Source organism: Pristis pectinata, chromosome 2 (genome assembly GCF_009764475.1).
Source record: "Pristis pectinata isolate sPriPec2 chromosome 2, sPriPec2.1.pri, whole genome shotgun sequence".
Lineage (NCBI taxonomy): Eukaryota > Metazoa > Chordata > Chondrichthyes > Rhinopristiformes > Pristidae > Pristis > Pristis pectinata.
This window is the reverse complement of record NC_067406.1, coordinates 31,796,090-31,823,272: the sequence shown is the minus strand read 5'-3', so window position 1 is coordinate 31,823,272 and position 27,183 is coordinate 31,796,090. Positions and strand designations below refer to the sequence as shown.

Here is a 27,183-nt window from a genome sequence, read left to right as displayed (position 1 = left end):
TGATTTCAATGTTTCTCATGAATAGCAAGCACCAAAAGGCACAGTACCTGTAGCTTCAACATGGGAGCTAGAAGGCTGCCTTTAACATTAGATTGCAAATAAACTCAGAGTCAGTTTCTCAGAGCTCAGAATCAACACTGTCTGGCTCTAGTCAGACCCAGGTAAATTTATGTCAACAGTGGACATCGCCTTTATTCCTTTATTCATTTTTCAGAATGTGGACATCGCCAGCAAGGTCAGCATTTATTGTCCATTGCTAATTACCCTTGTGAAGGTGGTGGTGAGATACCTTCTTAAATCACCATAGTCCTTCTGTTGGGGAGGGTGTTCCATGATTTAAACCCAGCAAAGATGAAAGACTAGGAAATATATTTCAAAGATAGATGTATACAGTCAATGGCAGGACCCTTAACAGCATTGATATACAGAGGGATCCCGTGTTCCACGTCCATAGCTCCCTGAAAGTGGCCACACAGGTATTGGCATTGGTTTATTATTGTCACTTGTACCGAGGTACAGTGAAAAATTTGTCTTGCATACCGATCATATGGGTCAATTCATTACACGGTGCAGTTACATTGAGTTAGTACAGAGTGCATTGAGGTAGTACAGGTAAAAACAATAACAGTACAGAGTAAAGTGTCACAGCTACAGGGAATACAGCTACAACCACACAGCTACAGTAGATAGGATGGTAAAGAAGGCATATGGCATGTTTGCCTTCATTGGTCAGGGCATTGTGTATAAGAGTCAGGAAGTCACATTGCAGCTTTGGTTAGGCCACATTTGGAGTACTGTGTGCAATTCTGTTCGCCCCTTTACAGGAAAGCTTTGGAAAGGGTGCAGAAGAGATTTACCAGGATGCTGCCTGGATTAAGATATTTATTTATTAGTCACATGTACATTGAAACACACAGTGAAGTGCATCTTTTTGTGTTACTGAGAATGTGCTGAGGGCAGCCTGCAAGTGTCACTACTCTTCTGGTGCCAACATAGCATGCCCACAACTCCTAACCTGTAAATCTTTGGAATGTGGGAGGAAACTGGAGCACCAAGAGGAAACCCATGCAGACACAGGGAGAACGTACAAACTCCTTACAGACAGCGGCGGGAATTGAACCCGGGTGGCTGGCGCTGTAATAGTGTTACGCTAACCACTACACTACCGTGTAAAGAAAGGTTGAACAAACTTGGGTTGTTTTCTCTGGTGCATCAGAGGCTGAGGGGAGACCTGATATAAGTTTATAAGATTATGGGAGGCACAGATAGGGTAGACAGTCAGAACCTTTTCCCCAGGGTAGAAATTTCAAGTGCTAGAGGATATGCATTCAAGATGAGAGGGCGAAAGTTTAAAGGAGATTTTACACAGAAAGTGGTAGGTGCCTGGAACGGGCTGCCAAGGGGAATGGTGGAAGCTGATATGGTAGTGGCATTTAAGAAGCTGCTAGATAGACACTTGAATATGCAGGGAATGGATGGATATGGATCATGTACAGGCAGAAGAGATTTAGTTTATTTCTACTTCGTGTTCAGTACAGACATTATGGGCTGAAAGACCTGTTTCTGCGCTGTGCTGTTCTGTGTTCTATAGGGTGCTGTGTGGCTTGGAGTCAACAAGATGATGTTTCCGTGCACCTGCTGTCCTTGAATTTCCTGGTAGTATAGTTCATAGGTTTGGGAAGTGCTCTCAGAGCAGCTTAGGTGAGTTCTGTATATGGCGCACAACAGGCCACTGTGCCCTGATTATGGAGGGAATGGTGTAGTAAGAATCCTGAAATGTCATCCAGAGAGCACAAGGAACAATTGCTGGGATCAAATGTGTGTGTGTGTGTGCGCGTGGAGGAAGGGTGACCTGGGTGCTAGGTAACCAAGGTAAGACATTGCCTGCAGTGCCCGAGGCAATGGTCACGTGACGGGTCGACCTGGACAAAAGATCAACCCTGGTAGGGGCAGGGAGAAGTGACCAGGGTACAAAAGAGTGAGCATGCCAGCGGTGAGGCCTCTTGGATTTGGGCACCATAGGTAAGGACACGACTGACGCTGTGGACCAATTGGAACGGGGCGCTGCATTAAATGAGCTCAGGCGCACTTCCGAGATAAGTACCACTTGTTGTAACTTAGCAATAAAGTGTGTTGTGTGCAGCATTGCATGTGCAAGGCTTATTTCTAACAGATCTGCGAACAATCCTGCTTACCAATAATGCACTCCGTACTAACACAATGTATCTGCACTGTGTAATGAATTGATCTGTACAAACAGAATGCAAGACAAGTTTTTCACTTTACCTTGGTACAAGTGACAATAATAAACCAATTCCAATACCAAACTTTGGCACAACAAATGGATGTTCAGAGTGTCACAGATATGAACAGTACAGAAATAGGCCCTTTGGCCACCATGTCCATGCCAACCTTTTTGTCCATCTACACTAATCCCATTTGCCCACATTAGGACCATATACTTCCATGCCTTGCCTAATTAAGTGTCTGTCTAAATGCCTGTAATAACATGGTGATTGTATTTCGTTGCACCACCTCCTCTGGCAGAAAGTTCCAGATATCAACCACTCTCTTTATTAAAAAATCTTATCCCTCAAATCCCCTTGGAAACTCTTTCCTCTCATCTTGAAACTATACCTTCTTGTTTTTGATACCACAATCATGGGAAAAAGATTCTGACCATCTACCCTATCTATGCCTTTCATAATCTTATATACCTCCCAGGTCATCCCTCAGCATCTTTCACTCCAGGGAAAACATCCTATCCAATCTCTCTGCATAACTAGATTCCTCCAATCCAGGCAACATCCTGGTGAATCTCCTCTGCACTCTCTCCATCACTCCAAGTGCAGTCTAATTAGTGTTTGATAAAGTTCCAACAATGTCCCAGTACCTCTGTTCTATGCCCCCACCTATAAAGACAAGCAGGCCATATGCCTTCTACCCTATCCACCCATGTTGCCATTTTCAGGGAACTATGGACTTGAATCATATACAAATTCGCCAATGACCCCACCGTCTTGGGAAAATTACAGGTGGTAAGGAGCGAGATAGGACATCCGGTTGAGTAGTGCAACAATGACAACCTCTCGCTCAATGGAGTAAAACTAAAGAACTGATTGTTGACCAGGAAGGGGAAGGAGGGTGAACATGTGCCAGTCTGCAGTGGTGGAAAGAGTCAGTAGCTTTAAATTCCTGGGCATTAACATGACTTGCCCTGGGCCCAGCACATAGATGCAATCACAAGGAAGGTCACAATCACAGCATCTTTACTTTCTTACAGGTTTAAGGAGATTCGGCATGTCACCAAACAATCTAACAAACTTCTACAGATGTCCTGACTGGTTGCATCATGAATGCAAGAAGCTGCAGAGAGTAGTGGACTCAGCTCAATTTATCACAGGCACATCTCTCCCCACCGTCGGTAGTATCTATATGAGGCACTGCCTCAAGAAGGCAACATCCATCATCAAAGATCCCCATCATCCAGGCCCTGCCATCTTTTTGCAGCTATAATTGGGCAGGAGGTGCAGAAGCCTGAAGTCCCACACCACCAGGTTCAAGAATAGTTACTTCCCTTCAACCATTCAGCTCTTGAACCAACCTGCACAACCTAATCACTGCCTCAGTTTAGCAACACTATGAGCATTTTGACCATTTTGCACTATAATGGACTTTGTTTTTTTTTGTTCTAATTGTGTTCTTTCTTGTAAAAATTGTGTATAATTTATATCTAATTTATGTTTTTCTCGTAAATGTCTCCCTAATACTACGTGCCTGTGATGTTGCTGCAAGTGATTTTTCCATTACACTGTGCATACATGTACTTGTGCATAATAAACTTGACTTGACTTAACACCCCCCAGGTTTCTCTGTTTATCAACATTCCTCCATGACCTACCATTTATTGTATATGCCCTACCCCTACATGACTTCCCAAAGTATGTTACTCCATACTTGTTGGGATTAAATTCCATCGCCCAACGCACCATCCAGCTTTCCAACTGATCTATATCCTGCCCACTATCCACATCATCACCAATTTTTGTTTCATTTACAACCTTACTAATCATGCTCCTACATTCACATCCAAGTCATTAGTATACATCACAAACAGCAGAGGTCCCAGCATCAACCCCTGTGGTACACAACTGGTCACAGATGGTGTGGTTGATGGAGTGCCAATCAAGCAGGCTGCTTTGTCATGATAGTTTCAAGCTTCTTGAGAATAGTTGGTGCTACATTCATCGAGGCAAGTGGGCAGTATTTCACTGACCTATGCCTTGTCAATAGTGGAAAGGCCTTGGGTTATCAGGAGGTAGACATCTGTCACAGGATCCGCTCTTGTGGCTGTGATTTTTATGCAGCTGGATGAGTTGAGATTTTGGTCAGTGGTGGCTCCCAGAATATCGATGGTTGGTGAGATAATGCCATTGAATATCAGGGGTAAGTGGTTAGACTCTCTATTGTTAAAGGTACCATTGCCCGGAAATTTTGTTGCACAGAAGTACTAGCCACCTATCAAATTTATGCCTGAACATTGTCTTGCTCTTGCTGCATGCAGGCATGTACTGCTTCATTTACTGATGAGTTGCAAATGGAATCAAACATCGTGCAGTCATCACTTCTGACCCTTATAATGTAAGGAAGCTCATTAATGAAGGAGCTAAAGATGTTTGGGCCTACGACACTGCCTTGAGGACCTCCCGGGGCTGGGATGATCGACTTCCAATAACTACAATCGTCTTCCTTAATGCATGGTATGCGTCTCACCATTGAGGTGTTTTCCCATAATGCCCATTGACTTCAGTGTTAGCCTAGCTCCTTAATGAAACAGTCAGTCAAATACAGCTTAACGTCAAGGGCAGTCACACTATAATCTCTCCTGCAGAAAGAATTTTAAATCTCACTGGTGTGAAATTTGACTGTTTATATTTAATCAGGTTTTAACTAATCCTGGTTCCCTTGAAACCATGCTATTTAAAGGGCCAACATCCAACTGTCTATTTTGCCCTCAATGCAATGTGATCTTTTGTCATCTCAAATTCAACCTCATGTATCTTGGTTGCTATGTCCATGAAATTCAGGATCACAGTCACTCAGCTTCCTTAGCCACAGGATCATTCCAGACTGCCACTGCTGATCTCTGCCGCATCTCAGTTTTCCACTCACTACTTCAAAAACAGGTCACCCAACCTCCACACTAAAGGAGAAGTGATTTCATCTACTTTTCCTTCAATCCACAGGAACAAGCAAAGCAGGAATAGGTATTTGCCTGCATTGCAGCTTCCCCAAACTTCAGGAATCCATAGATTACACTCATTATCATAGAGACCTCCCTGGCAAAAGTGCCCAACGGTAGTCCTGAAGAGCTTACATGAGCACTTTGCACAAAGAACAAGCACTGTTCCCTGTGAGCACTGTTCCTTGCCAAACCGAACAGGTCCTCTGATCTCTTGGGAGCATTTTTGCACTCTCCCTCCCATTATTGCAGCATCTATTCATTCAGTGGCAATATTCCCCTGTAGCCAAAATAGTATTGTACCTATAACAATACAAACATCACTTCAAATGCTGGCTGCATATATTGTATTTACTGTGCTAATTAACGATAGCTGCAAGAGCTTGCAACACTTCATTGAGGAACGCTGCACTGATACCAACAATGTTAGTTTCGGTGCAGCACTACACTGGGAAACAAGATAATGCTGTTCTGTGAACCTAAATGAAGCTTTCAGTTTTATGTGACTTTCAGAAATAGTGCTGGGGTGACCAACAATGCAGCTTTAATATGAAAGAAAAATTATGGAACAATTTCTAGTCTATGGGGTGTGCTACTCAGGATTTTGAAATGGGCTACTACGGTGCACCCAGCAAAGTCCAAGTCATGGGACTGACCTACAAAAACTAGGACAAAGCTCAGCAATATTGGGTGGATCTACAAAATCCAAAATAGGAAGCCATGATATGCAGGTAAATGCTTTGAAGAAAGGGAAAAAGGTACAAGAAATAATCAGGCCTTCAGCCTTGCCGCTGCCAATGTCTCTCATGCTGCCTACTCCAACTATCCCCAAGACTTCCTCTTCTATCTAACTGAAGATGGGATAGAGGCTGGACCTCTCCCAGTTGCTGTGACCCAGTTGTCCTGCAAGTGTGGGATTGAGTTAATGGACACCAGTACTCCGCTTAGCACTACCTTACAAAGGATTAATTTGTTATAGTGTATTTGGCCCTCTACTCAAAATATTCACAGGTACACTGCATTGTACTAAAGATATCTGCTTGGGTTCCATGCTGCTGCTCTGGGAACAAACTCAAGAGAGGCTGTTGACTGATGAGTCAACACAGAATAGAGAAATCACAGAGAAATCTCTGGGCTGGGGAGTGCTGTGCTGCCAAGCAAAGAGGGGGAGAGACAGCAACTTGCATCACATCCAACAGGAGGTGATGAGAGAAACTGTGCAAAATGGCGGTCTGTCAACACATGGAGCAAGTGTTGCCAAGCCCCAACAGTGGTCCCAGCAGGGTGCTGCCCCGGGCCCTGCATTTTAGCATTGAGCAGCCACACTGCTCGCACCAGTTCTCGCAGGCAGCCTCTCCATACTGACCAGTGGAGCAATTCATTGCTGGAGGAGCACCTGGCACAACAGCACACAGCAACAGGGAGGGCAGTGGTTTGTGCAAGGTTCCTGGCACAACACATTCTGCATGTTAAGCAAGGTACTACCATACACCTTTTCAGAGATCATTCAAGGTTCGCATGTGATTGAAGGCAATGCATGTGGAACACTTGAGGAAAGGATTTGCTGGTGGAAGTGATGTCATAATTTCTTTGCCCAAAGGAAAACAAATGTGCACGGTTTTCACCTTTAGAATCCAAGTGAGATAACTGAACATCCTTTATTGCTTCTAGCCACGTCTGGGGATCATGTTTCTGGCTATCACATTTCCGGCATCTCTTTTTAGACCACCTCTAATGTTTGACTGAGCACCATGATGCCACTTGAAGTGAAGAGGACACATCTCCAGAAACTACTCCACCAAAAGTTCCATTCTGCTGCCAGATCTGAAGCCCATATACCGAAGATCTCTGGCACAAAGTAGAGAAAGCTTATAAAAAATGCACTGCAAGTTAAATGACATTTTGTTTTAATAACCATTTCCTTCCTTGGCATAATCTTTGAACCCACCAGAAATTGTAGCAATAATGTGACAAGCTACCTATAAGCATTCTGACAAGTGGGATCCTAACCTAATAAGTTTACAACTGGCCCATATATCAAAAGTTTTGAAGCTAGTGGTGGGTGACATCAATGATCACTTGACTTACCGCCTACCTCAATGTGCATCATCTATGAATATTTACCCAATTGTGTGCATTAAATGTCCTTTGTGCAGCTTTTCCTGCCCTAATTATGAATGATTTAACTGCATTGCTTACACACTGACCTGTTTCAGAAGGCTGAAAATCCACATGTGACCAGCAATTTTATTTGTAAAGCTTATATTCTAATAGAGCTAGTTCTCTAAGGGTCAGACACTGAATAACATATGAAAAGAGTAAGGCAGAAATATTAGACAATGAATTGGCAAGGAAGGCAAATTAGTGAAGGGCAAATAAAAAGCTATTCAGAGACAATAATTTTGTTTTTGTGGGTTATGCATCAAGGCAGAAATACAAAAGAGCAAGTCTAAAACAAAGCAAACCCTGATTAAGCCAGTTGGCTCAATAATTTATAATTATTCAAGACTGGAAATGTGTGAACATCACAAGACAATTATCATGGATCCATTTTAGCTCATTCATTTGGAAAGACCCTAAAATCTACCATTCTCTCCAATTCAATGTTTTATTAAATAAATACAGGGCCTTTGCCTCCACCACTTTATCTGAAAATACTTCCTGATCAGCAGGTTTGACGATAATACATAAGAACAGAATTAGGCCATTCAGCCCATCGAGTCTGCTCTGCCATTCGATCATGGCTGATTTATTTTTCCCTCTCAACCCCATTCTCCTGCCTTCTCTCCGTAACCTTTGACACCCTACTAATCAAGAACTTATCAACCTCCACTTTAAATATACCCAATGACCTGGCCTCCACAGCTGTCAGTGGCAATGAATTCCACAGATTCACCACCCTCTGGCTAAAGAAATTCCTCATCATCTCTGTTCTGAGGCTGTGCCCTCTGGTGCTGGACTCTCCCACTACTGGAAACATCCTCTCCACATCCATTCTATCCAAGTCTTTCAATATTTGGTAGGTTTCAATGAGATCCCCCCTCATCCTTCTAAACTCCAGCAGGTACAGGCCCAGAGCCATCAAATACTCCTCGTATATTAACCCTTTCATCTCTGGGATAATTCTCATAAACCTTCTCTGGACCCTCCCCAATGCCAGCACATCCTTCCTTAGATATGGGGCCCAACACTGCTCACAATACTCCAAATGTGGTCTGACCAAAACTTTCTAAAGCTTCAGCATTACATCTTTAATTTTATATTCTCGTCCTCTTGAAATAAATGCTAACATTGCATTTGCCTCCCTTACTACTGACTCAACCTGCAAGTTAACTTTTAGGGAATCCTACATGCATTAGGATTCTCAAGTCCCTTTGCACCTCTGATTTCTGAATCGTCTCCCCATTTAGAAAATAGTCTACGCCTTTATTCCCACCAAAGTGCATGACCATACACTTCCCTACATTGTATTCCATATGCCACTTCTTTGCCCATTCTTCCAACCTTCTGCAGACTCCCTGCTTCCTCTATACTACCTGCCCCTCCACTTATCATCTGCAAACTTGGCCACAAAGCCATCAATTCCATCATCCAGATCATTAACATATAACGTAAAAAGTACCAGATCCAACACCAACCTCTGTGGAACACAACGAGCCACTGACAGCCAAACAGAAAAGGCCCCTTTTATTCCCACCCTTTGCCTTCTGCCAGTCAGCCAGTCTTCTATCCATGCTGGTACCTTTCTGTAATACCTATCTTGTTTAGCAGCCTCATGTGCGGCACCTTGTCTAAGGCCTTCTGGAAATTCAAGTAAACAACATCCACTGACTCTCCTTTGTCCAGCCTGCTTGTTACTTCCTCAAAGAACTTCAACAGATTTGTCAGGTAAAATCTCCCCTTAAGGAAACCATGTTGACTTCAGCCAATTTTATCATGTGCTTCCAATTACGCTGAAATCTCATCCTTATTGATGGACTCTAAAATCTTACCAACCACTGAAGTCAGGCTAACCAATCTATAATTTCCTGTATTTTGCCTTATTCCCTCCCTTCTTAAAGAGTGGAGTGACATTTGCAATTTTCCATTCCTCTCAAAACCATTTCTGATTCTAGTGATTCTTAAAAGATCACTACTAATACCTCCACATTCTCTTCAGCTACCTCTTTCAGAACCCTGGGGTGATGATACCAGCCACAATTTTAGTCTCCCAGATAGGAAACAAAGAATGAGGCAAGGAGTTAGAAATGGATAAGTGGGTCCGCTTGGTTTCCACTTGACCAGCGTTTTAATAACAGCAACATTGCAGGTGTTGCAAGTGAACCACTTGAAAGAAAGGTTTGCTTGTGGTGATGTTTAAATATTTTAGTTTATTTTGGATTATCTCCCAATGTTAACATTTGAAAGCATCAATAGAGTTAAAATTCATTAGAGGCAAAGGAGAAAGCAAATGAAATGCAAAGACTATTATACATTATATACAAAGGAGAAAGAACAGCATAATTAGATTGATTCTGCTGGCACTTTTTACTATCATGCTAAATAATGAACATAATGAACTTCTGAAGTTCATAGAGTTTTACACATAATAGAATGGCTTGGATTTCTATACACAACCTTCATAGAATATCCTAAAGCGCTTTCAAATAATGAAGTACCTTTGACATAATGTAGTGATGTACAGTCGGAAACGAGCCATGTACAACCTCCCACAAACAGCAATTAAACAGCCAGATCACCTGTTGGGAGACTTTTCTCAAGGAATAAATGTTGGCTGGGATACTGAGAATTCCCTGGCCCCCTTTGATTAGTAACATGAGATCTTTAATATTTATCTGAAAGGGCAAACAAGGCTTCAGCTTAATATCTCATCCAAGAAATGATTCCTCCATCAGTGTAGTACTCCTTCAGTACTGTGTTGAAGTGTCAGCATTAGTTACATATGCCCATGCCTCTGAACTGGGACTTCAACCCACAACAAGTTATGCAGTGAATACCCAAATCTGCTCAAGCACAACAAACTTAAAAATTAGATGCATGATGTTGCATGCCATAGTTTTGTTTGCATTCTTCAATCCAGTTTTGTCTCATGCTAATTAGAACTGCTTTTATATATGTAGAAGAAATTAAATTTTTAAAAGGAGATCAAAATGAATCCAAAATTAACCAATCAGTTGATTTTCACAGCAGCAATAGATGGCAAGGAACTTCAAAGTTCAACGAATTTTAAATTCAAAAAGCAAAACTAGTGCTTCTGCACAGGATTTCTAAAGAATGGAGGGGTTAAACTGAACTCTCAGTTCAAAGACTGCAGCTCTTGTAACCCCTTCCAGTGAAAGAAGAATTAATCAGCTCCTCAGATCAAGCCTTCCAAGTACGGTGGGCATGCATTTTAATTTTGTTAGGCACACATAGTCAGAATTCGCTGAGCAGTGCTGCAGATATTAAAAGGAGGATAGAATGTGATCACGTACCTAACAACATCATCCCAAATATTCATACATGGGGGTAGTCCATTCTAAATTTAGATTTTTTCTGAATTTATTCTGGATTAAGAGATTCCTCCTCTAATCCTCCTCTCCTTGATATCATAGGAGAGGAGGATTAGCAGACACAATTTGATATCAAGACATATAGAAAGATTGAAAAACTGGTGAAAGGGGCAATGAAAAGCAAAGAACCAAATGCTGCAAAACTGAAATAAAAAGGAAATGCAGAAAACACTAAGTGAGTCAGGCAGCATCTATGGAAAGGGAAACAGAATTAACATTTCAGGTTTTCACCAGTGTCTGTAGCTCGAAATGTTAATTCTGTTTCCCCTTCCAAAGATGCTGCCTGACCCGCCAAGTGTTTCCTGCACATTCTGTTTTTAGATCAAATATATAAACTGTATCCTAACGAGACAAGGCAGGGTGGTTGAGGGAATGAACTCCAGAGCTTGGGGAGAAGACATCTAAAGATATAATGAAAGGAAATCAGGGATACATACAAAGCTAGAATTGGAGGGACAGGATTCTTGAAGTGTTGTAGAGATGGAGGAGGTTGCAGAGATGTTTCAGGAGTGTGAACACAAGGATGAGAACTTTAAATGAGACTGTGCTGAACTGGTAGCCAACAAGCATAGGGACAATAGGGAAAATAAACTGAGGTATGATGCGAATTAAGGCACGGGTGGAAAGGTTATAGAAAAAACTCAAAATTAAAGAGCGTGCAAGATAATTCATTGGCTTAGAGTGAATTAGAATAGTTGCTTCCAGAGGTAGTGAAGCACAAAATGAGATTTTCAGTAACTGATGGGTTGAGGCAGGGGCAGAGAATGGGACAGGGTGGATCTATAGAGGTCGGAAACAAAAGGACCCTGGTGATGAAGAAGATATAGAGTCAGAAGATCAACTTGACATTAAATAGGATGTCCCAATTACGAGCAGCCTGCTTCAGGTACAGCAGTGGCTTGGGAGGAAATGAAGCTGCACTGTTTCTAGGATTTGTCCCAGTTCTTGCAGATTGTGCATTTCCTCAAGAGATAACACAACTTCTGATCAAGAATAAACAAATTGGAAGTCTTAAACAAAAATAGTATTTGTTGTTTTAAACACGGTTTTTGACCAGAACTATTGCAGTTCTCAAAGGGTTAATGCAAGAATGCACCTAACACACTGTTCACTGGCACAGCACAAACCTAAAATCTCAGAATGTCAACAAGATTAACCTTGAACTTCCATGAAGACCAATCATAATTTCTCCTTCCACCCTGCTCCAAAAGAAAGTAAACATCAAAGAGGAATTTGCCCATGGTCTTTTCAGTTTACTAAAAAAGTTGACAACTGCTTTGTTATGTAAGCAGTTCTGAATGGGGGATGGGCACCCATCTCAAAAAGAAGAATCATGTCTTAGGAAACAATTAGATATTGCTGTGCACCATGTTGGTAATATATTACACTGACAAACAACACTATAATGTCACATATTGGACAGTTACTCTTTTAATAAAAATAAGACTGCATTCAGGCAGTCTGGGGCCAGCTAAATAGCTTTCAGCCATGATGCCATTCATCCACGTCACAGCTCTGGTTACACTGCACACCACAGCTCCGGCAGCTCCGGCTGGAAACCCACAGCAAGATGCACGTTGCAGAGGAATCATTTGTTAATAGATGTATGATCAGCACCAAAAGAACCTGATGTAAAAACGATAGCATGTTGGAAATGCCACAAAACACCAGGCGGTTACCAGTTTCACTTTCATTATCACAATTAGAAGTGAAATAAATAAAGAGCAGTTGAAGCATTCTACAGAGGTTCATCGTTCCTACTGATATCAGGCCTCATTTTTGTTTAAAACTATCTCAATATTTAACATTGCATTTACAAATATTACCATTACAACTGCTGAATGGTAAAACAAAAGCCCGATTGATAGTACATGTTACACATCCAGCATTTACATGAGAGTAACCTAACTGGCCCAGCAGGGAAACTGATCAGAAGGGATTGGGTGTCTGTTTTGGATGTCACATGATTTTAATTTTGAATGGTAAACCAAGGCCCTTTTTAAGGTACACATGCAAGATCCCATTGGCACTATATTCCAAAAGCAGAACAAGTAGTTTACCTGGTATCCAGTCTGTTATTCACCCAACAAGTGAACAGCAATAGGACAAAATAACTCTCCTTATATCTCACTGCTGACCATTTAAACTTTAAGTACAGAAGGATCTTGGGGTCTAAGTCCATAGCTCCCTGTAGGTGGCAAAGAAGGCCTATGGTATGCTTGCCTTCATTGGTTGAGATAGTGAGTATAAGAGTAAGGAAGTCATGTTCCAGCTATATCAAAACTTTGGTTAGGCCATATTTGGAGTATTTTGTGCAGTTCTGGTCGCCCCATTACAGGAAGGATGTGGAAGCTCTGAAGAGGGCAAGAAGAGGTTTCCCAGGATTCTGCCTGGATTAGAGTGTATGAGCTACAAGGAAAGGTTGGACAAACTTGGGACCTTTTCTCTGGAGCATTGGAGACTGAGGGGAGACCTGACAGAAGTTTATAAAATTATGAGAGACATAGATAGGGTAGACAGTCAGGATCTTTTTCCCAGGGTAGAAATGTCAAATACTAGAGGACATGTATTGAAGGTGTGAGGCAGAAAGCTTAAAGGAGGAGTGCGAGGTTGCCAGGGGGAGTGGTGGAAAGAGATATGATAATGGCATTTAAGAGGCTGCTAGATAGTCACATGAATATGCAGGGAATGGAGGGATATGGATCATGTGCATGAATCAGAGATTTAGTTTAATTTGGCATCACGTTCAGCAGAGACATTGTGGGCCAAAGGGCCTATTCCTGTGCTGTACTGTTCTACATACTCTATTTCTGCACATGGCATTAACATGTCATATTCAGCAAAGTTTAAGCCAAAGTATTTTGAAGCAGTTTCAAATCACTTCCAAGCGCAAGTTATTGTGAAATAAAACTTGCATTTGTTTAGTACCTTTCACATCCCTTTCAGAATGACTCAAGCACTTTATAGCCAATTAAGTACTTTGAAGTGTGGTCACTTGTAGGAAACACAGTAACCAATACACACAAGCTTCTAAAATAACTGATATGATAAAGACCTAATAATTTTTTTCACCTAACGTTGGTTAAGTGATATAGTATTGCAACAATTTTCTGGAGGAACTCAGCGGGTCAAGCAGCATCCGTGGAGGAAAAGAATTGTTGATGTTTTGGGTCGAAACCCTGCATCAAGACCTGGAATGCAGGGTTTCAACCCGAAGCATCGACAATTCCTTTCCTCCCACAAATGTTGTTCAACCCGCTGAGTTCCTCCAGCAGACTGCTTGTTGCTTCAGATTCCGGCATCTGCAGTCTCCTGTGTCTCCAAGTGATAAGTGTTGGTCAGGGCAGCAGAGACAACTGAAAAATGCAGAGACTTGGCCATTGACAATTTTTTTGGGGAGAGTCCTTTACTACAATGTAAAATGGTCATTGATACACTCAGACTAAAACCACAATCAAACAAGTAATTTTATTTTGTAAGATGATTATGCAGAAGATTCCATAAGCAGAGTTTTTTTTAAACTGTCCACCTTAAGAAAGCTTCGCTGATATTTAAAATTAAAATAACTTCTCTATAAATGTTAAAGCAAGGCACCTTATTAAAGGAGGCACTTTAACTAAGACAAGAACATATTTAATTCGCTTATCATGCAACAGTTTTAAACTTCAGCCCTCAATGTTTTGAGAATGTATTCCTGGAATACATAGGTGCACAGTATTACATCCAAAGCACTCAGCTACTGGCCTGGCAACAGTGTAGCATGCACCTTACTAAGTCCACACAATCCTCCCATCCAACAGCATCTAAACAGGTGATTCTCAACACACTTGCTGCGGTAGGCCACACTTGCAGCTGTCAATGTAGGCTGCAACTACATAACTTACTTTCCCTGTCTCCATTTAAAAATGGTTTCATATCTGTTATCTGACCATACCTATTTACTAATTAATATTTTGTAATCCTTTCCGACTCTGTTAAATGTCTATTCAGTATATTCAAAATGAGAAAACCAAGTACATTAACTGTTAAAATAACCCTTGCAGCAGAGTGCAAGTTGGATGCATGCGACACACAAGCTGAGAATTGCTGATCTAAAAGGTTTGGTTTTACATCTGTGCAAAGACATGGGCTGTAAACCAGCTTGTATTAAGCATGATAATTTAGGAGCAGAAAAGTTGAGTTTATCGTTATATCCCTGGATTGACGATTTGATCAAAATTGATTTTTAGCTGGTCTACATTTATCATAGATTGCAGAGTTGAATCACCTTGGTGCCAAATAGATCTGCAAGCAAAGGCTCTATGGGCACCAAGCCAGATAAACCAGCCATTAAGCATCCCTAAACTATCCATGACTGTTATTTGATGGTGTGATGTAATTTAAGAGATTTTAATAATTGAGAACAGAAGACAGGATGTCCTTAATATCACAACTTGTTATGACCAAGAGGAAATCAAAAGTGCAGAAAAAGGTTAACCTCTTTTCGATTGATTTCCTTTAGCAATGTTTGTCTATCCCATTTATATCAAATGTTAAGTTTTACTTGTCTTTATTTCTTCTTCTTTGGCAATTCCTCAGGATTAAGAATGATAAGTCTCCACTCCAGCTCTATGGGCCCTGAGATGATGGGTGAAGCCAATGCTGGACCTGCAGATTTTGCCACAGTTGGGGCAACAGGTATTTGTGAGGTGGTGCATTCTTTTTCCCACTTATTTTGGCCTTCTCTAAGTTTCTGACACTTTGGCTGGAGGTTCTCAGCATCATCCAGAACACTACTTTGTCACTTTGAGCAATCATGGGCCAAGGATTGCTCAGAGTCAGTGGGGACATTGCATTGTTAGATGGTGGCTTTGAGAACTTCCTTGAATTTTGTAATCGGGTAATCTCTTTCCACTGCAGAGCTCAGAATAGAGTGTTTTGGGAGTATAGTGTTATAATATAATTGCAAGCAAAGTGCAATTTTATGAACTGGTTATGAATTTATAACTTTTACTGTCAAGGGAGATTTGCCAAAACTGCAAAGCAGGGATATTGCTTAATGCAACAAACACACACACATACTTGCCATAGTGGTCTTACAATAGAACATGCAAAGCTCACTTATTAAAGAGACAAGCTCTTGACTCTGGTTAACTAAATTAGTGGATCTTAACAGACAACAAGCAACGAGCACCTGCAGGTTAGGAGGGAAAATAAACAGGGCAGATTCCCACTCTCTAGCACTGTTGGAATTATAAAAGGTCAAATCTGCTGCATCAGCATACGTTTGGCCACCAAGTAAAGGAAGGATTAGGACCCACAAGGCCATACTGGAGTAGCAGCCTTCTGGTACTCAATAATCAGATGAATATGTAGAATGGACACTTACTGACTTGTTATATACCTGAAGAATGCCGAAATCCTGCAGAGTAAACAGTATCCGTGGAATTACTTCAAGTTAGATTCAGTGCCTTCAGAGAAAGGAGAAAAGCAAGAAAAAGCATGTAAATCCATTTTGAATCTTAACAATAATCACTACATAGACCACTGTTAATATGTAAAGAGAAAACGGGACAAAGACGTTCAGCTGCCCTGGACATTTTTGTGTGCACAGCAATTTCCTTCCGTTACATCATTTCCAAAAATAAACCGTTCTTGTGCAGTGGCCTCACAAGTGATTGTGTATCCATGTAACCTGAGGGCTTAAATTCAACAAGCACTGCCGGCAGAGGTTGTGGGGGCAGATACATTAAGGACATTTAAGAGACTCTTAGATAGGCACATGAATGATAGAGAAATGGAAGGCTATGTGGGAGGGAAGGGTTAGATAGATATTAGAGCAGGATAAAATGTCGGCACAACATCATGGACCGAAGGGCCTGCACTGTGCTGTAATGTTCTAACTATTATTTGGAGAACCCTGCTTCCCTTTAAAAACACACAGAATTGGTAATCATCTTCTTCTGCCTCGTTGCAGCCTTTGACATGGCTGAAGACACTATCTTCCTACAACATTTCTGAAGGTCCAACTGGCACCCAGCAGGTTCCATTATCTATTCAGTCACAGCCAGGGTATCACATGCAATGAAGAAATAGAAGCAAAAGTATTCAATTCCACCTTGTGCTTTCTCTGCCACTCAACAAGATCATGGCTCATTTATCTCAGTGCCACTTTCCTGTGCTAACCTCTAATCCTTCAAATGGAATATTGAGAGCAATTTTGGGGCCCATATCTAAGAAAAGACGTGCTGGCCCTGGAGAGGGTCCAAAGGAGATTCACAAGAATGATCCCAGGAATGAAAGGCTTAATCTATGAGGAGTGTTTGGTGGCTCTGGGCTTGTACTCAATGGAGTTCAGAAGGATGAGGGGGCTTCTTATTGAAACCTACCAAATACTGTAAAACCTGGATAGAGTGGACATGGAGAGGACATTTCCATTTGTAGGAGAGTCTAGGATCCAAGTCCACAGCCTCAGAATAAAGGGACATCCCTTTAAAACTGAGATGATGAGGAATTTCTTCAGCCAGATGATGGTGAATTTGTGGAATTCATTGCCACAGAGGGCTGTGGAGGCCAAGTCATTGGGTCTATTTAAGGCAGAGATTGATAGGCTCTTGATTGGTAAGCGGGTTAAGGGTTACAGGGAGAAGGAAGGAGAATGGGATTGAAAAAAAAAGAATGGTGGAGCAGACTCATTGGGCTGAATGGCCTAATTCTGCTCCTATATCTTAAAGTCTAATTCACTTATAATCCAAAAATTTATCAACCTCAGTCTTGAAGATACTCAATGGTTGAGTCTCCACAGCCTTCTTGGGAAGAGAATTCCAAAGATTTGCTATCCTCTGAGTGAAGAAATTACTTCTTATCTCAGTCCTGAGTAGCTGACCATTTACCATCGTTACTTCACGGTTCCAGGGGCCCAGCTTCCATTCAAACTTCAGGTGCTGCATGTATGCATTCTGCATGTTCTCCAACTGACCAGAGTTTCTGTTAGATATTCTAACTTCCTCTCACATCCCAAAGACCTGCTAGTAGGTTAACTGGCTATGGTAAATTATCTCTTAGCCAAGTTAAGGGGCAAAAGAATCAAATGGGAGTTGATGGGCACGCAAGAGAGAAATTGCAGGGTTTAACCCATAAGATTAAGATGCATGGGATCCACAGTGACTTGAATGCTTGGATTCAGAATTGGCTTGCCCGTGGAAGAAAGAGGGTAGTGGGGGTTCTCACTCTGGTCGGAGGTCTGTGATGAGTGGAGTTCCGCGATGAGTGGAGTTCCGCAGGGATCTGCACCGGGACCTCTGCTGTTTGAGATATATATAAATGACTTGAATGAAAATGTGGATGGGCAGGTTAGTAAGTTTGCAGATGGCACAATGATCGGTGACATCATGGAGAGTGCAGAAGATTGCCAAAGGATACAGCAGGATATAGATCAGTTGCAGACTGTTGCCACCAGGCTCAAGGACAGCTTCTATCCCACTGTTATAAGACTATCAAATGGTTCCCTAGTATGATAAGATGGACTCTTGACCTCACAATCTACCTCATTATGACCTTGCACCTTATTGTGTGCCTGCACTGCACTTTATCTGTAAGTGTAAAACTTTATTCTGCATTCTGTTATTGTTTTACCTTGTACTACCTTAATGCACTGTTGTAATAATTTGATCCGCATGAACAGTATGCAAGACAAGTTTTTCACTGTACCTTAGTACATGTGACTAAGAGATTTATCTGGGTAAGTGTAAGGTGTTGCACTAGGCATCCAAGTTCATAGCTCCCTGAAAATGACCATACAAGTTGATAGAGTGGTAAAGAAGGCATTTAGCTTGCTTGTCTTTCGTGGCCGAGTCACTGAGTTCAAGAATCAGGAAGTTATGTTGCAGCTTTATAAAACTCTGGTTAGGCTGCATCTGGAGTATTGCATTCAGTTCTGGTTGCCCCATTATATAAAGGATGTGGAGACTTTGGAGAGGGTGCAGAAGAGGTTTACCAGGATGCTGCTTGGATTAGAGGGCATGTGCTATGAGGAGAGTTTGGACAAACTAGGATTGCTTATTTTCTGGAATGGCAGAGGCCGAGGGGAGACCTGATGGAGGTTTATAAGATTATGAAAGGCATCGATGGAGCAGATAATCGGTATTTTCTTCCCCTAGGGTTGAAATATCCAATACTAGAGGGCACGCATTTAACATGAGATGGAGAAAGTTCAAAAGGAGATGTGTGGGGCAAGTTTTTTTTTTAAGAAAACATGACATATAGAAAGCACCGCCACGGCTGGTGATGGAAGCAGATAAGAGGCATTCAAGAGGCTTTTAGATAGCCACATGAATATGCAGAGAATGGAGGGATATCAACCATGTGCAGGCAGAAGGAATTAGTGAAATTTGGCATAGAGTCATAGAGCAATATAGCACGGATACAGGCCTTTTGACCCAATGACTTAGATGAGGGGGTGGAAGGCTGGGTTAGCAAGTTTGCAGATAACACAAAGATCAGTGGTGTTGTGGATAATGTGGAGGGCTGTCAAGGCTTACAGAGGGATATTGATAGGATGCAGAGCTGGGCTGACAAGTGGCAGATGGAGTTCAATCCAGAGAAGTGTGAGGTGGTACACTTTGAAAGGACAAACTCCAAGGCAATATACAAGGTAAATGGCAGGATTCTGGGCAATGTAGAGGAGCAGAGAGATCTGGGGGTTCATATCGACAGATCACTGAAAGTTGCCACACAGGTGGATAGGGTAGTTAAGAAAGCTTAAGGGATGTTAGCTTTCATAAGTCATGGGATCGAGTTTAAGAGCCGCGAAGTAATGATGCAGCCTTACAAAACTCTGGTTAGACCACACTTAGAGTACTGTGTCGAGTTCTGGTTGCCTCATTATAGGAAGAATGTGGAGGTGTTGGAAAGGGTGCAGAGATTTACCAGGATGCTGCCTGGATTAGAGAGTATGGATTATGAAGAGAGACTAAAGGAGCTAGGGTCTAACTCATTGGCGAGGAGGATGAGGGGAGACATGATAGAGGTATACAAAATATTAGAAGGAATAGATAGAGTGGACAGCCAGCGCCTCTTTCCCAGGGCACCAATGCTCAATACAAGAGGGCATGGCTTTAACGTAATGGGAGGGGGGGGTGCAGGGAGTAGTTCAAGGGAGACGTCAGAGGGACGTTTTTCACCCAGAGAGTGGTTGGTGTATGGAATGCGCTGCCTGAGGTGGTGGTGGAGGCTGATATGTTGGTCAAGTTCAAGAGATTGTTAGATAAGCATATGGAGGAATTTAAGATAGAGGGATATGTGGGAGGAAGGCGTTAGATAGTCTTAGGAGTGGTTTGTTGTGCCGAAGGGCATGTATTGTGCTGCATTGTTCTATGGTTCTATAAAACAAATTGGCAGTTATCAGATATAGAGTCTAAATAAATACAAGTTGATGCAGTTTATTTGAATGAGGCTGGTAGCTTTACTTTCCACCAATTGACCAGAGGAAGTCCAAATAGGCCAACCAGCACAAAAACTGACCTGGCTGAATTTTGCCTGCCTTAAAAGCAAGAACACATTGCAATTAAACTGGGATTTGCAGAAAGCAATCAAATTCCCTGCGTCTGGGAAACATTGAATGCAACAAAGTTAAAGACAGATGCCCTCAAATAAAAAAACTCAAAAACTTCCTGAGCATAATCACATTTATATTGGAAGGCCTATCCCTCCAATACCCTACATGCTGACCATTCCCCAGGGAAAGAGAAACCAGATAACTGGTGTTGTACCTGCACTAGGGTACCATGAAGAGAGGATTTACAGGAATCATTGGAGCACCCCACTCCACTCCACCCCACCCAACCTCACTGATGACTTTAATCATCCTGGTTGCATCCAAGGCTAAAAGGACCGCAATTTCAGTGCCCAAGAGTAGCCTGCAGTCACACTCTGAGTTTTCATCCTTCTCAAACTTTAGTCTCCAGCAAGGTGCTGCTAGAGAGCACAGTTTGTACTGGACTCCCCAGGAGTATGCAAATTGACCAGAGAAGGTAACATAATTACACACTCTTTACAGAAGCCCATCTCTGGCTGAAGCATCTCATAGAGCTCTAGAGTCGTACAGCACAGAAATGGGTCCTTCGGCCCAACTCGTCCATGCTGACTGTGATGCCAATCCACGCTAATCCCAGTTGAATATTTTAAGAGAAAAACTTTATTTATTCACCACGGTAATGCCAACAACACTCATTTCATTCATTTTATTTCAGTTTGCAAATCAGTATACAAATTAACCACATGCTTTGTTTATACAAAGTCTAGTAATGAGGCATGTCCAATGTAAAGAGTTCATTGTACCACTTATTGTTTTGACACGGCAATCCCGTCGCATTAAGGCATGAGGAAGTGAGTTGCCGTCAGCCACGTGCAAGCAAATTGCTTCAACTTGTAGTCTATCATTCATTACCACAAGACACAGAAGCAAGGTGGAAGCAGGAGTCGGCTATGCAGCCCCTCATACTTGCTCCATCATTCAATGAGATTGAGATTGAACCTGCACCTCATGTTTCTACTTGATCCCAACATCCCTCAAATCCCAGCCTCAAACATGTTCAGCAACAGATATTATTACCACTATTACACCGTTACATATTTTGGCATAATTATATCTTAACCAAATTATTTTTAAAAAATCAAAAATAATGATCCAAAATTGGCTTGGTGATAGGAAGCAGAAGGTAGCAGTGGAGGGTCATTTTTATAACTGGAAGTCTGTAACCCGTGGTGTACCACAGGGATCGGTTGTTGTTGTATGCAACTTGGAATAAGAATGTCTGTGGTCCAATAAGCAAGCTTGTTGACAACACAAAAGATTAGTGGAGATGTAGATAGCACAAGGGTACAGAGGGACATAGTTCAGGTGGAATGTTGGGCAGAGTGGTGGCAGATGGAATTTAATCCAGACAAATGTTTCCTAATGCATTTTTGGGTTATTTAATACAGGCAGGACATATACATGACAGTAAACAGCAGGGACCTTAGAAGCCTTGATGTACAGAGGTACCCTGGGGTACCAGTTCATAGCCTTCTGAAAATGATGATACAGGTGGATAGGATAGCGAAGAAGGCATTTAGCTTGCTTGCCTTCAAAGGCAGGAGTATTGAGTATAAAAGCTGGGGTATCATATTGTAGCTGTACATGATATTGGTTAGGCCACACTTGAGATATTGTGTGCAGTTCTGGTAACCACACTATAGAAAGTATCAACTAGCACTACAAAGAGTACAGAAGAGATTCACTAGGATGTTGCCTGGAATGGAGGGCTTTAGTTACAAGGAGAGATTGGAAAGGCTGGGATTATTCTCACTGGAATGCAGAAGGCTTATGGAGGATTATAAAATCATGAGGGGCATAGATAGGGTAGATAGTCATAATCTTTTTCTAAAGGTAGGGGAGCCTAAAACTAGAGGACACAAGTTTGTGAGAGGAAAAATATTTCAAGGAGATCTGAGGGGCAAGCTTTTACACACAGAGGGTGGTAAATATCTGGAAAGAGCTGCCAGAGGTGGTGGTTGAGGCAGTTATAATGACAGTGTTTAAAAAGCATTTGGACAGGTACACAGATGGGAAAGGAATATAGGGATATAGACCAGATGCAGAAAAGTGGGATTAGTGTAGATAGGCATCTCGGTCAGCCTGGACAAGTCGGGCTGAAGGGCCTGTTTCCATGCAGTACAACTCTGAGAATAATCATACTTTGTGGTTCAAAAAGTATATGGAAATTATTCATACCCCTTCATGTTAAACAGCACAATTTTTCAATATTATGCTTAAAATAAATATTTAGGACCAGAAGAGAATCCTGCAATCCATCTGGTCAGTCTAGGTGTCCAGGAAATATCATAACATGTGAAATAGTGACACCACATAATCACAGATTTTTTTCTTCACATACTTATCCAATTCTCTTTATTCACAAAATAGGATAGATTTAGAAACTCAAATTCAAGAATAAGCATGCAACCACAAGTACTTGAATGATCATGTGTACAACTCCACAGTCTTGTCAAAGGATCCTCTTACACTGCTGATTGTCCAGGTCTTCAGCAATATGACAACCGTGTTTATGAGTTGTTGCCATTGGCAATATGCCTCTAGTTGGAAGGAACAAACTCGCTCATGAATTTGTCTTTTGCACCTCCAGGGGGACACATGGTATCTTACTGTTTCATAAATGAAATAGCATTCAACATGGATATTCTGAATGAGGAGACATCAGGAATTTTACAATCCAAAGCCCAATTACAACACTTCTATTTCTGTTCTTTTGTTTACGGCCTTTATTATTTGTTTCAGGAGACAGAGGCAAGTCTGTTTTATCTCTAGCTCCTACTTCAGAGGAAATTCTCACAGCTTGCTTCAAAAAAAAGTATCTGCTCTGTGGCTGCCCCTTAATTTGCAGACAAGCAAATAAAAAAAATCAAGAAGAACAGTTTCAAACTTAATGGTTGCAGGGATATTTTGAACTGTTGATTGTGAGACAAGCCTATGAATTGCTTCAAAACAGCACATTTGCTCCTTCACCTTTTCCACCCTTTTGAAAGTAAGCACACCTGAAGAGTGTGCATTTAAAAATAACCCAAAATGAGACAACATTGATGCCAATACCACACTTATGCATTTTCTTACACCATAACTTTGGCAGACATTTTAAAACTTATCATTTCTAAAATACACATCCACATTACAGTGGATATAAACCAATGTAAATAATGTGCTGGCCATTAGAGATGAGATTTGCCAGTGACAACCCAGAGTGAATGAAGTAAAATGCTTTAGGAAGATCCTGAGGGGTCAGGCATTTTGTTGCAAGAGAATGAGGGATAGATACTTTAGGCTGAAAGACACATCCAGCCAAGTCAGAGCAACACAAATAGGATTCTTCCAGATGTCGTTCAGTGAGGGAAGAAAGGGGAAAGAGAATAGATTATCCTAAAATACTTAAACACTGAACTACCGAATGAATAAATTTTGCAAATCTACTTAATGTCTAATGTGCAATTACAAGCAAACATGAAGATTTTTATGACCATATTTACATAGAAGGTTTAAAAATTAAATGATATTTTACTTACAGAAAAAATGTTTAATAATTAAAGGGCTATTCTGTAATTTACAAAATTAGAATTTCAAATGCAAGAAAATTAAAAAGATACACACAAATTGGAATGGGTCAATCAATCCCTTAAACCAGTTTCGTTACAGGTAATCAGTGACCCAACCTGACAATCCTGGCTTATCGCCACACTCTACTAAAGATTTTGTTAACAGAAATCTACCAATACTAGATTTAAAATTAGCAACTGACCAAGCACAAATTGTCATTTGTTCCAAATTTACAGCACCCTCTGTTTCTGGAGAAGTGTTTCCTCACTACACACACACATTTGGCCCATCACATTTATCCTGGCTCTCAGAGGAATCGTATCAGCCCCATTCCCCACTCACTTCCATGTAACCTATCCTCTCTCATATGGCCATTAACTTCCTACTGATTTGCCTGCCACATGTCTATGCTCCAGGCAAATTTCAGTCGCCAGTTAACTTATCATTTCCGAACGAAATGGCTTTAAATTTTAGACCAAAGCAGAGGAAGTATCTTCTCTCTATCTCAGTCGCTCTACATAACATCTTGAAAACTTCAATCAAATCATCTCTGCTAAATTCCAAGAAATGGAGTCTCAGTTTTTAAAAATCATCATTTAACCCTCGGAGTACAAGCATTATCCTGGTAAATCTATGCTGCATTCTGTGCTTAAGGTCAATACATCCTTGCTGCACTGTGATGACCAGAACTACTCCCAATACTCCACGTGCGATTTAATCAGGGCATTGTATAGCTGTCACACAATTGTCAATATAGAGAGCAGCATCCACCAGTGGTTGTTTTGATTTTTGCCATATTTGCCCACAACATACTGACACAGATGCCCAGCATTCCCAGCTTTTTGTCATTTTAGAAATGTGTTACACTATTTATCATTCCAAGGTTGACTCCTTGCTCTGTGTGAAACTCCAAGTAATAACTAACACTTGTCCAAGAAGAATAAGTAAAATGGGATTTGTTCACTCAAATAATAACTCACTCCTGCACATCTCAAGCACAGGGATAACACATCAGTTAGCAACCACTGGAAAATTTCACATCAACCCCATATAATAAACATAGAAGACTTAGCTTTCCAGTTGGTATTCAGATCCAGATACCATCTAAAAGCCTAATCTTTGTCCTTTTTTGTTGATTGTTAACAAATGTGAAAGTATTCTGCCATAATCAATGTGATGGTTGTCAATAGCCATTTTTTTTAAAGTCGGTTGAAAATAACACTGTTACTGAGCATTATAATTTAATACCACTGTTGGAACCTATAAGAAAATTGTTTTGAAAGTGCAAGCCTCCCATCTGAATCTCATAATCCCGGAAGCCAGGAGGCCTGTGCTGGTTCTTTCAATAAGGTATTCAATTAGACCCACTTCTATGCTCATCCTCCACGACCCTGTAAAATCTTTCCTTTTCAAGTATGTATTCAATTTCATTTTGAAGTGAAGTCACTATCCCAGTGATGTTCGCTTTTGCCAAATTCACAAGTGCCTGCTTTATTGCCTGTTTAATATATTGTCGACTAACTCAACCTGCAGAGATAATAATGAAACATTCAATTTTGTAACAATTCAAAAGTGATATTTTATCTCAACAATCTTTAGACTATTATTATTTGATACTAAATGCAACAATATTTCCTCATCACAAGATTCAGCCTGTGGGGAAAAGCAACACTATTATTTTGTTATTTCCTTTGAATTACTTCTTTTTGACTAACTATTTACAGTCACAGCACACTACCATTGTCACACAGCTTTAGTGATTAAAGAAATTGGCATAATAAACCGGATATGGAGGACAAAGTGCAAGTTGACAAACATTGCAAAGGAGGCTATGGCTTATAAGTTCTAAGTTTGTTATCCAGGATTTTTTTAAAAAATGAAAACCGTATATTAACATATATTGGGAGAACTATCACCCCTTAATCAATGTGACCCCATATAAATGTCTAAGTTTCGCTAATACAAGCTCCCTCCAACAATTAATTTGCAAGCATAGGTTTTTATATGGAAATGAAGGAGGGCATTCTGTATAATCATTTGACTAGAAGTAATGTACCCAGCCTTTCCTGAAACTCTATTGCACAGACAGATATTAAACTCTAAATACAGCAATTAGATTTCCCTTGCTGGTATTTATACACATATTGCATAATTGGTTTTCTATTTGCTACATGAAAATTGATAATTTCAGCAAAGGAAATCTAGTATTCCCCCTGGAGTTTAATTACTGGCTGAAAATCCATTGGGAGAATAGCAGATGGGAGAATACACCCTGCTGAACAGATTAGAACAGGAGAAATGCCAACTAAACAGGATATGACCCCAATAATCTTCAATTTACTCAAATAATTACTTTATCTTTCTTGAGGAAAGCTAAATCTTTTTACTAAATGAACAGAACTGTATTAGAATCAAGAATGATTACTACAACAAATTTTATCCATCAGTCACCTGAATTTCTTCAAGCTTTTGGATTTTTAGTCATTGGTAACAATGAGAGTCAAGATGTCTCTGTAGTTTGATGAAAATACAAAGTGGTTCACTTTTTGAACCAAAACTCAGCATCCCTTGGTACCCAAGAACCACAACAATTTTTATTCATATAGAATCTTTAATGGTGGAAAACTCCAAGGTGCTGTGCAAGGAGAGAATGAAAATAGTAAGTGGAGAAAATGAAAAATTTAGAGAAAACTTTCAATGGGGCAAAAAAAATGAAAAAAAACAAATATCAACCTTTCATAATACCAGCATACACAAAAGCACTTCACAACCAATTAAGTACTTCTAAACCATCATCTTTTCTGTAATGGAAGAACACAAAAAAAATAGGAGCAGAATTAGTCATTTTATTTCCATTATTAGAACATAGAACAGTACAGCACAGAACAGGCCCTTCGGTCCACAATGTTGTGCCAACATAGTTAATCCTTCCTACCTACAGAATGCCCATATCCCTCCATTTTCCTCTCATTCATGTGCCCATCCAAACCCCTCTTAAAAGCCCCCAAAGAATTTGCCTCCACCACCCTATCAGGCAACGCATTCCAGGCATCCACCACTCTCTCAGTAAAAAATGTACCCCTCACGTCTGTTCTGAACCTACCCCCTCTCACCTTAAATGCATGCCTTCTGGTATTGGATCACTCAATAATGGGAACAAGATATTTCATGTCCACCCTATCTATGCCCCTCATAATTTGTTACACTTCCAACAGATCACCCCCCAGCCTCCACAGCTCCAGAGAAAAGACCCCAAGTTTGCC

At 41.0% G+C, this 27,183-nt stretch overlaps 1 protein-coding gene across 5 annotated transcripts in view; it reads right to left on the bottom strand.

The window, feature by feature from the left end:
- znf532 (zinc finger protein 532) overlaps nucleotides 1-27,183 on the bottom strand; it is a 146,702-nt gene that overhangs the window by 106,804 nt on the left and 12,715 nt on the right. For 2 of the 5 annotated variants that reach the window (XM_052038235.1, XM_052038242.1), the window contains one exon: nucleotides 16,163-16,244. The exons of 2 other annotated variants lie outside the window; for them this stretch is intronic. The gene's annotated coding sequence lies outside the window, so the exon portion shown is untranslated. Of the gene's footprint in view, nucleotides 1-16,162; nucleotides 16,285-27,183 lie in introns of those variants that run through there. One more of the 5 variants, XM_052038249.1, reaches the window with a different exon arrangement.